This window comes from Macaca thibetana, chromosome X (genome assembly GCF_024542745.1).
Source record: "Macaca thibetana thibetana isolate TM-01 chromosome X, ASM2454274v1, whole genome shotgun sequence".
NCBI lineage: Eukaryota > Metazoa > Chordata > Mammalia > Primates > Cercopithecidae > Macaca > Macaca thibetana.
Window position 1 is genome coordinate 12,476,378 of NC_065598.1, and position 9,886 is coordinate 12,486,263.

Genomic DNA, 9,886 nt, shown 5'->3' on the forward strand with positions numbered 1-9,886 from the left:
TGAGACATCAATCAATGTGTGTAAGATGTACGTTGGTTCAGTCCAGAAAGGCTGGACAACTTGAAGCAGGGGAGGGGGCTTCCAGGTCATAGGTAGGTAAGACACAAAAGGTTGCATTATTTTGGGTCTCTGATCAGCCTTTAACTGAATATACAATTCACACAGGAGAGGAGTTCGAGATCAGCCTGGCGAACACAGCAAAACTCCATCTCCACTGAAATACAAAAATTAGGGTGTAGTGGTGGGTGCCTGTAATACCAGCTACTCGGGAGGCTGAGGCAGTAGAATTGCTTGAACCTGGGAGGCAGAGGTTGCAGTGAGCTGGGATCGTGCCACTACACTCTAGCCTGGGCAACACAGCAAGACTCTATCTCGAAAAATATATATATATATATATATATGTAGCAATCATTTTGACTGTAAAATATAATTTCCATAAACCCTTTTATAACCTTTTATTAAGGAATGGGTTAACATTCCAAGAAAACTTGTTAATCTGACACAGGGGGCAATGTGCTGGTCTTGCATCAGTGTACCTTTGATATTAATGGTTAATTTATAGAGAAACTGAACTAATTTTATCTCTCAAAATTGGCCCTTACAATCTCTTACACCATCCTCTTCCATGGTAATCCCTGGGCCTTGAGGAGTTGAATAGTTTTAATTTCTGGCCCAGTGCCTCACAAACACAGCTTATTTTGATTGGCATCTTCTACCAGGTCTGAAGATGAGGCTTTAACTGGTGTCAGTGTTTAAGATTTAGCAGGACTTGGCGTCCTTTTAAGACCCAGGAGTCAAAGCCTTGTACCTTAATGGCACAAGGACTTTAAGAGCAAAATACAGAAAGTTACATGGATGTGATAACCTTAATTTAAAACCATTTTAAAAATCTCAGTTTTTTCTAAGCAAATCAAAAGTTAGTAACAATGACATAGGAATTATTTCGATAAAATGTAAAATTTGTTTGTTAGACCAATCACCAAAAGGCAAAAGAAAAGGCCTTCTGCAGTGCAATTGTTGTTCCCTATGGGTGTCCATTTAGATAACCTGCAAGTCAAACTAATGAAAAGGGTACGTCGATTAATTAGACATAGGAGGAGTGTTTCTTGGGTAATAAGTGAAAATTTTTGTATTCATAGAACAATTTAAAGCCAAGAGCACAGAATGTTATGTTGGAATAAAATATTTCCTTTAGACCTTTAAGATAAAAAATTTTAGCATCAGACTTCAACAGTTAGAACCTAAGGGAAAAAAATCTTACAGGAGCTGAAAATGAGTTGAAGGATAGAGTTATTATTTCAGACCTTTTGAAAAGGGAGAGAAAGCTGAAAATAGCAAGACACAAAAAAGTTGAACTTTGGGTTCAAAAAAATTAAAATATCTGGTAATTTTATTAAGACTAAACTAGGCCAGGCGCAGTGGCTCAAGCCTGTAATCCCAGCACTTTGGGAGGCCGAGACAGGTGGATCACGAGGTCAGGAGATCAAGACCATCCTGGCTAACACGGTGAAACCCTGTCTCTACTAAAAAATACAAAAAACTAGCCGGGCGAGGTGGCGGGCGCCTGTAGTCCCAGCTACTCGGGAGGCTGAGGCAGGAGAATGGCATAAACCCGGGAGGCGGAGCTTGCAGTGAGCTGAGATCCGGCCACTGCACTTCAGCCTGGGCGACAGAGCGAGACTCCGTTTCAAAAAAAAAAAAAAGACTAAACTAATACCTTAAGAAAATCCCAGGCCGGGCGTGGTGGTTCACGCCTGTAATCCTAGCACTTTGGGAAGCCCAGGTGGGTGGATCACCTGAGGTCAGGATTTCGAGACTAGCCTGGCCAATATGGTGAAACCCTGTCTCTACTAAAAATGCAAAATTAACCAGGCATGGTGGCACATGCCTGTAATCCCAGCTACTTGGGAGGCTGAGGCAGGAGAATCACTTGAACCTGGGAGGCGGAGGTTGCAGTGAGCCAAGATAGTGCCACTGCACTCCAGCCTGGGCAACAAGAGCGAAACTCCATTTCAAAAAAAACAAAAACAAAAACAAACAAACAAACAAAAACAACAAAAAAAGAAAATTCCATTGTTCTACTCAATTCTTTAGTGTATAAGTGCTCTTTAAATATTAAAGCCCAATCTCTAGAAAGTCCATCATAAATAATTTCCCTTTAATTTTCGGCAACTTGATCATAAAGACCCTTTTTTTCCATAAATTCTCTTTTTGCAAACCTTATTACAACTTACACAGGCCATTCATGATATTCATGACATGCTTGGACTTTTTGGATCGTCCTGAATATCTCTTTCTTAAACAACCAGTCATTTTATTCTAGGACAAAAATTTACCATATGATATTTTTTCTCATATAAAATTATTTTGTTTTTAACCTTTCTTGCCAAAAATACCTCTTTATATTTATAACTTTTGTTACATTGCTTTTATTTACTGGTTACCATTACTTTGTTTTATAAACAACTTTTAAATAAACTTCAAATTAGACAAAAATTATTTTCCTTTAAATAAGAACACATTTCTTTTTTTAGAAAAAATGTTTTCTTATCATTTAAAAAAATTGGAAATGACCCAGACATTCAATGAATATCTATTATTTAATTTAACTTTAGATTTTAAATTTTATAAGTTTATTTATAAGCATTTATCTCATTACATTTACCTAATTAATTTTTAAAATAGTTTACCCAGATTACTTATAAAAACTGTAATAGTTATTATTTAAAGTTATTTCCCTGTTAACCATTTTGTAACCTGTGAATTTCAGGTTTTCCTAAGTAAGAACCTTAAGGTTAGATAAATAGTTTTTTTGGTGTTTTGTTTTGTTTTGTTGCCAATAACTCAGGATTTAGCTGTTTTCATTAATTGAACAATATTAAGTGCTTTATTTATCAAATTTTACATAAATATAATTTTCCTTTGGGCTGCATTCATAGCTTTATAACCCTCAGACCAAATTTTGACATGTAGCAGAGATAAAATATAAAACCACTTTACCAATAAATCTAAACAATAATGTATGTTGACAATTCTGAAGCCATTTCTAATTCTATTTCATGAATACTTTCAAAACCAGCTTATTTATTAAAAATTTACTTAAGTCACATGCACTTGAAAAAGCATTTGGCTTAAAGTATTTTTTTCTGATAATTTGATTTTGGCTGGGTGCAGTGGCTCACATCTGTAATCCCAGCACTTTGGGAGGCCAAGGTGGGCAGATCACTTGAGGTCAGGAGTTCGAGACCAGCCTGGCCAACATGGTGAAACCCCATCTCTACTAAGAATACAAAAATTAGCCATGGTGGCACACGCCTGTAATCCCAGCTACTTGGGAGGCTGAGGCATGAGAATCACTTGAACCTAGGAGGTAGAGGTTGCAGTGAGCTGAGATTATGCCATTGCACTCCAGGCTGGGCAACAGAGCAAGACTCTGTCTCAAAGAAAAAAAAAAATTATTTGATTTAAGTGCTTTTTTTTCCCTTTAAGCCAATTAATTAGAGCTTGTTTATGTATTTTTAGTAGTGAAACATTATATATACGACACATAAATACACAGATATATTAGACACGCAGACAGACCTTATAGATTCATAAGACCTCTTCCTTTTCCTCCTATTTTAGACTTCCAATTTCTTGATGACCCATTTTATTATCGTAGGTAGTTGTCAGCTAGATAGCCCTAAATTTGCATATCAAAGGAACAGCTCTTAGGTGAAAAATCAGATATTGAAATTTATATCTCAAGGTACAGAGAGAGGGTCTGGTGGTGCTAGGAGATTAAAAACAAATGCCAAATCAAACATAAATTTATAGAAATCTATCAGGATTGTATAAGGAAACAAATTTTATTTAGATAGGTAGTTCTATTAAATAAATTTAGTATCTATCTTTTAACTGGATCTCTGAGCTCTGGGCAGAGCGTACATTGAATCCTGGGTCTCCAAAATGAGAGAATTATTATGGGGCTAGACCACATGATGCTTTTACAGCACACTTTTTTAAAAAAAAAAAAAAACAAAGACATTTCTCTAAGTGTCTAAACTATACTCTTCCTTACTTTAAACACCCAAGAGAAACCTCTGTTATAATAACTATTTTAGCAAAAAAAAAAGGAAGAGAGAGAGAAATCAGGTAATACAATAAAAAAACAAGCAGTTTAAGATCTGAGATGAACTTGTTTCTTTACGCTCTTGGTGTTCCATAAGGATAAACAGAGATTTCTCTCCAAAACGGAGTCTGGCGCTGTCTGTTTTCTTTAAGGAATCCCATGCTATTAGAAACTATATTAGTTCCCTCGTGCATCAGAGGGTGGCAAAAGAAAGTAGAGGCAGCAGAAGTAAATAGCGAAAACAGAATTCAGTCTACTGAGAAGAGAAAAAAACTTTTTCTCAAAAAACACAAGGTCCTAGGAGAGAAAAAAAACCCATAACAACCTTTTTAAATACACACACACACACACACACACACACATCATCATCATCATCATCATCATCTTGGATATTAGCTTTTAATTAAGCTGACTTTTAACCACTGAACTCCATTAATAAAAAAACAAAAACCTTTTAAATCTCATTACCATATTTTAACTAGGATAAATTGCTGATATTTCAAAAGCAACACAAATATCAAACCAGAAAGGGCTTTAGAAACCAAACCCAGACTGTCTTGCTGAAAAAAAAAGTGGGGGCAGAATCTCAGCTATGGAACTGCTACATGGGGCGACAGCCATTGCTCTTTCAGTTTGCCTTGGCTAACAAAAACTGGTCTTATTATGTAAATAAAGCCCTCAGGGTAGTCGAAATCAAGAACCTTTCTCTTATTTCCCCTTCTGCTGGACTGTTTTTCTTTCTCCCTGCTTTTTTTTTTTTTTTTTCAGTTGTGGAATTTAGCCAATTCAGAGGTCTTGTTCCCCATAATTTGGAACTTTCCTTCGGATTTGATCAAGTTGGATAGACTTGGTCAAACCCAATGAAAAAAAGGCCAAAACAACAACCCAAACAGAAACAAACAAATAAAGAACAAGAAAAAACAGCTAAGCAAAGCAAACAATCCCACAATTTTTAGGTTAGTGCAAAAGTAATTGTGCTTTTTGCCATTAAAAGTAATGCAAAACCGCAATTACTTTTGCACCAATCTAATATATGATTACCAAGCGCTCTAATGGTAAGGATAAATTAAAACCAGCTGATTGTTAATCTTAACTTTAGCCGAGACAAAATCCCAATTCAGCTACTTACCTAGGAATGGGGCTCAGGCTGAAGACTGCTCTCTACCATCTTTGAAGCAGGAAAAAACTCAAACTCACCTTCCCTGTTGGAAGTGAGCTGAAATTCCAGAAAGGATTTACCTGCACTCTTCATCCTGGAAGCAGGAAAACTTGCCTTCCTTGTTGGAAGCAAGTGAAACTCCAGAAAAGGAGTTATACAGCAAAGTAAACTTCAGATCTCAACCAAATTTGGGGAGATGAGGGATCCTCTTGGTTGGGGTGGGGTTGTCTCCCAGGCCTCAGCCAATTGTCCTACTGGCTTGAGCCATAAAGATAGCTCAAGCTGGTACCAAGCACCAATAGGAGATTTGTCAAAGGTCAGGGCTACCTCCACTCAGAATCCCTTCATGGTTACCAATTTGTGAATCCAAAATATCTGAGATAGGCCTCAGTCAATTTAGAAAGTTTATTTTGCCAAGGTTAAGGATGCACCCATGACACAGCCTCAAGAGGTCCTGGCTACATGGGCCCAAGGTGGTCTGGGCACAGCTTGGTTCTATACATTTTAGGGAAACGTGAGACATCAATCAATATGCGTAAGGTGTACATTGGTTCCGTCCAGAGAGGCAGAACAACTCGAAGCAGGGAAGGGGGCTTCCAGGTCACAGGTAGATAAGAAACATTTGTTGCATTCTTTCGGGTCTCTGATCAGCCTTTCATTGAATATACAATTCACATGGGAGAGGAGGGTAGAGGAATAGTCAGTTATGCCTGGGCTGGCTTGGTGAAACGACAGGGCAGAGAAAGCAATCAGATATGCATTTCTCTCACATGAGCCTCAGAGGGATGACTTTGAGCTCTGTCTGTCCTTTGTCCACAAGAAATTTCCTTGTGGGCAAATTGTGGGGGAGGTACGTCCTTTTTTTTTCTTTTCTTTTCTTTTCTTTTTAATCTTTGTAGCTGTCTTATTTAGGAATAAAATGGGAGGCAGGTTTGCTTGACGCAGTTCCCAGCTTGACTTCCCTTTAGCTTAGTGATTTTGGGGTCCCAAGATTTATTTTCCTTTCACAACGCCCATCTGATATATGTAAGGGGGAATTCTTTTGTGCCTACATTGTTAGTGGAATGTGGAGCCACAGCAAGGGATGGGCCCAGCTTGGATTTACCACCAGGGGGCTTGGATTCTTTCTCATGCGTCAACACCAATCACTGCCAATAGGGGGCAGCAACAATTTGCCTACAGTTTTTAGGCTTTGGTTTTAGACTCAAGGAGCTCACGGTGTGGAATCTCCATTGTTTTTTCTCTGAAACCTGGCTTCTCATCTGCCTGCAGACTCAAATCCACCTCCTGCCAATACTACAACAGCCACAGAACAAATGCATTGAAACTAAGAGAACTGGTGAGAGGCTAGATCTACTGTAAATCAGATAATAGGCTCTCATAAAAGGAGCAGTTTGGAGGAAACTAATCCTTCACAGTTTGTCTAGCAATTTCTAGGTTCAATCAATTGAGGCCTTAACCTATAAACTCAAGTGGAAATTTTTTATTGGCTCCTGGTGATGTCACTCCTGGTGAGTGTGGGAGAACTGGTTTTCTAGGTGTGGGGATTCTTTATTCTCTGAAACACCCACTAGGAAACGCCCTGAGGCCTTTTCACCTTCTGTGGTGCCAGGACCTCTCATGTAACTGGATACAATGCTTTTCCCAAACAGACTATACACAACAGAAAACTCAAAAACTAGAAACGCTAAGTGGGAATAAGGGAAATAAACTACAGGTCAGTGGTTCTTGACCTTGGCTGCACATGGAAATCACCTGGGAGTTTCAATCCTCAAGGACCAATGCCAGGGACGCCCCCCTCCCCTGCCCCCAAGATTTGGATTAACTGGTCTGCATGCAACCAGGGCAGCTGGAGTTCTGAAAGGCCCCCAGGTGGTTCCCATGTACAGCCAAGACTGAGCACCATTGTCAGACGTGCAGTCTTTGCTCCCGGGTCAATTAATTCCTCACGCCCACTAACTACAGATTTCTTATGTTTTGAGCACATTTAAAACAAAACCCAAAACTTAATAAAACAAAGTTAGTACACAGAGAAATAGGAACCTGATGAAAATGGAACATAGAGTCAAGTCAGTTTGGTTTTGTTTTAAATCTCCAACTGCCATAGTGCTAGCCTGCTATTTGCTTTGTTCACTTTTGAATGAAGTACTTGTTTGCTGACCTTCAAACACTTCCAGGTTGTCTAAGAGGAAGCCATGTGGCGACTTTTGTGTGACCTGGCAATTTGTTTACATCAAATCCCTTTTAACCCTCTGCAGTTGACAGTGGAGAATTCAGTGTTTTCATATGCTGCCTAAGCTCTAGGGTGGAAGGCTTTAAACTTGATTTAGGTCAAGTTGGCAGTGACCTAGGTGAGCCCCCAGGAAACTGCACTTCCACAGCCAAAAGGTGACCATCCACCACCTTAGGCATGACAATTACAGTTTTGAACCTGCTATTAAGTCCCGCAATTCTCTTGGTTAGTTAGAGTAATCGAACCTGTCAAGGGTAGGCAGAATCGGAGGAGTGCAGAATGGTTTTGAGGGTACAGTGGAAAAATCAGCTTCGGAGTATGACAAGCCAGCCTCAACACTCAGTCACTCTTACTAGCTGTGAGATCTTAGGTGGGTTTATCACTGGCTGTGAGCTTGACTTGCCTATCTATGCTATAAAGGAATAAAAGCCACTTCGGGTGGTTTTTCTTAAATAAATGGAATAAACCTGTCATGTGCTGGCAAATGTTTAACAACTGGTTCTCAAGGTGGTGGGGGCAGCCCTGATTTGGAGTATTTCCATAGTGTAAATACTCTCACCATGGTGGATCTCAAGACACCAATGTGACAGCTCTGAATGTGGAATTGGGAAGAGGTATGCGCCATCTGGGACAAACCATCTCCTAGTACCTACCTAGAATGCAGCAGACACTTAGGATGTTATCCCCTGCCCTTCCCCCTTAAAGGAACATCTATGCTGACAGAGACTGTTGCCATTAGTAAAGAATTTTTACAAACACTATCTCATTACATTCTCAGGTGAGATGGGCAGGGCGGGTCTTATTTCTGTGTTTTACAGACGAGAAGCCTGAGGCTCACAGAGATTGGACAAAATTGCTCAGGGGCACACAGCAAGTAATCTACAAAATGGGCATGGTAGGCAGAGTAGCAGCCCCAAAAACATGTCTGCATCCTAATCCCTGGAACCTATGAATATTTGGTTACATGGCAAAAGGGAATTTTGACTGCAGATGGAATTAATACTGCGAGTCAGCTGCCCTCCAAGTAGGGAGATCATCCTGAATTATCCGGGTGGGCCTAGTGTAATGACAAGGGCCCTTAAAGTGAAAGAGGGCAGCTCAAGAGGAGAGTCGGGGGAAATGTGACTATGCAGGACTGGTCAGAGAGATGTGACATTGTCGGCTTTGAAGATGGAGGAAGCAAGGAGTCTAGACGGCCTCTAGAAGCTGGAAAGGCAGGGAAGGAGCTTCTCCCGCAGAACCTCCAGGAAAAGACGTAGCCTGCCAGGTACCTTGATTTTGGCCCAGTGAGACTTCTGACCTCCAGAACTTTAAGATGATGAATTTGTGTTGTTTAAGCTGCTAGATCTGTGGTCCTTTGCTACCACAGAGATAGGAAACGAATCCAATGGGATTGGCAATCAGGTCTCCTCATCCCTCAAATCTTAGCTCATATTTCACCTCCTGAGGGAGCCATGTTTTTCCTGCCCTTTCTAGGCCTCTGGTTTTGCCTGAGTTCTCATAATACCTGGCTTTAGGCACTCACCAGATGGTTGTGAATCTTTGCATACCTGCTGGTCTTCTCCGTAATCCCCAAGTGGCAAGAATATTCTTTTCACTTTGCATCACTTTCCACTACCTCAGTTCCTTCCCCAAGACCACAGCATCATAACTGCATTCAGAATGTGTGAGTGTGAAAATAGATGGATGAATGAATGGGAGCTGACATTAGCAATAGTACTGCACCGCAGCACCACCAGGAATCATGATGCTGAGCTGTCACTGTTGCAGAACAATGAAAAGCATCTCCTGGTAGTATCTTGAGCTCCCTACCCGCTTCCTGCAGGAAAGACCAAGACTTCCTGTCTTCCCACTGGCTCACAGAAGTGGCCTTTTCCTCCGGAAACCAGCGTGCGTCTGTCAGCATCTTTTGTCTTTTGCGGGAAAGGGAGGATTCTGGCTCCAGACTGAAGAGGGACAGGCATGGTGTGTGGGTTCACAGAGCACCAGACTCCAGACTCTGATGCCAGCATCTTTGTCTCAGCAAAGGTCATAATTGGATTTGGGTGTTTAAGGCAGTCACTGATTTACTGTTCTCATTTTTCAAGTGTGAGAAATACTAACTGTGCTTTGTTTACTTCTAAAGGAACAAAGGCAGTATGAGCAGCCTTTCAATACTGCCACATAATACACTGAGAGCAGACATGACCACGTGCTACAAAGAGTCAGGGCTACGTAAGAAAGTTCACATCGGCGTGGGAAGTGAAAGTGAGCCACGTCACCATTTCTGTCATGTGACAGCTGTGGGCTGTGGAGCAACTCACTGAGCCTATTTCCTGGTGTGTAAGATGGGGATAATGATAGCTTCTATTCACTGACCACTTCCAAAGTGCCTGACCCTGTT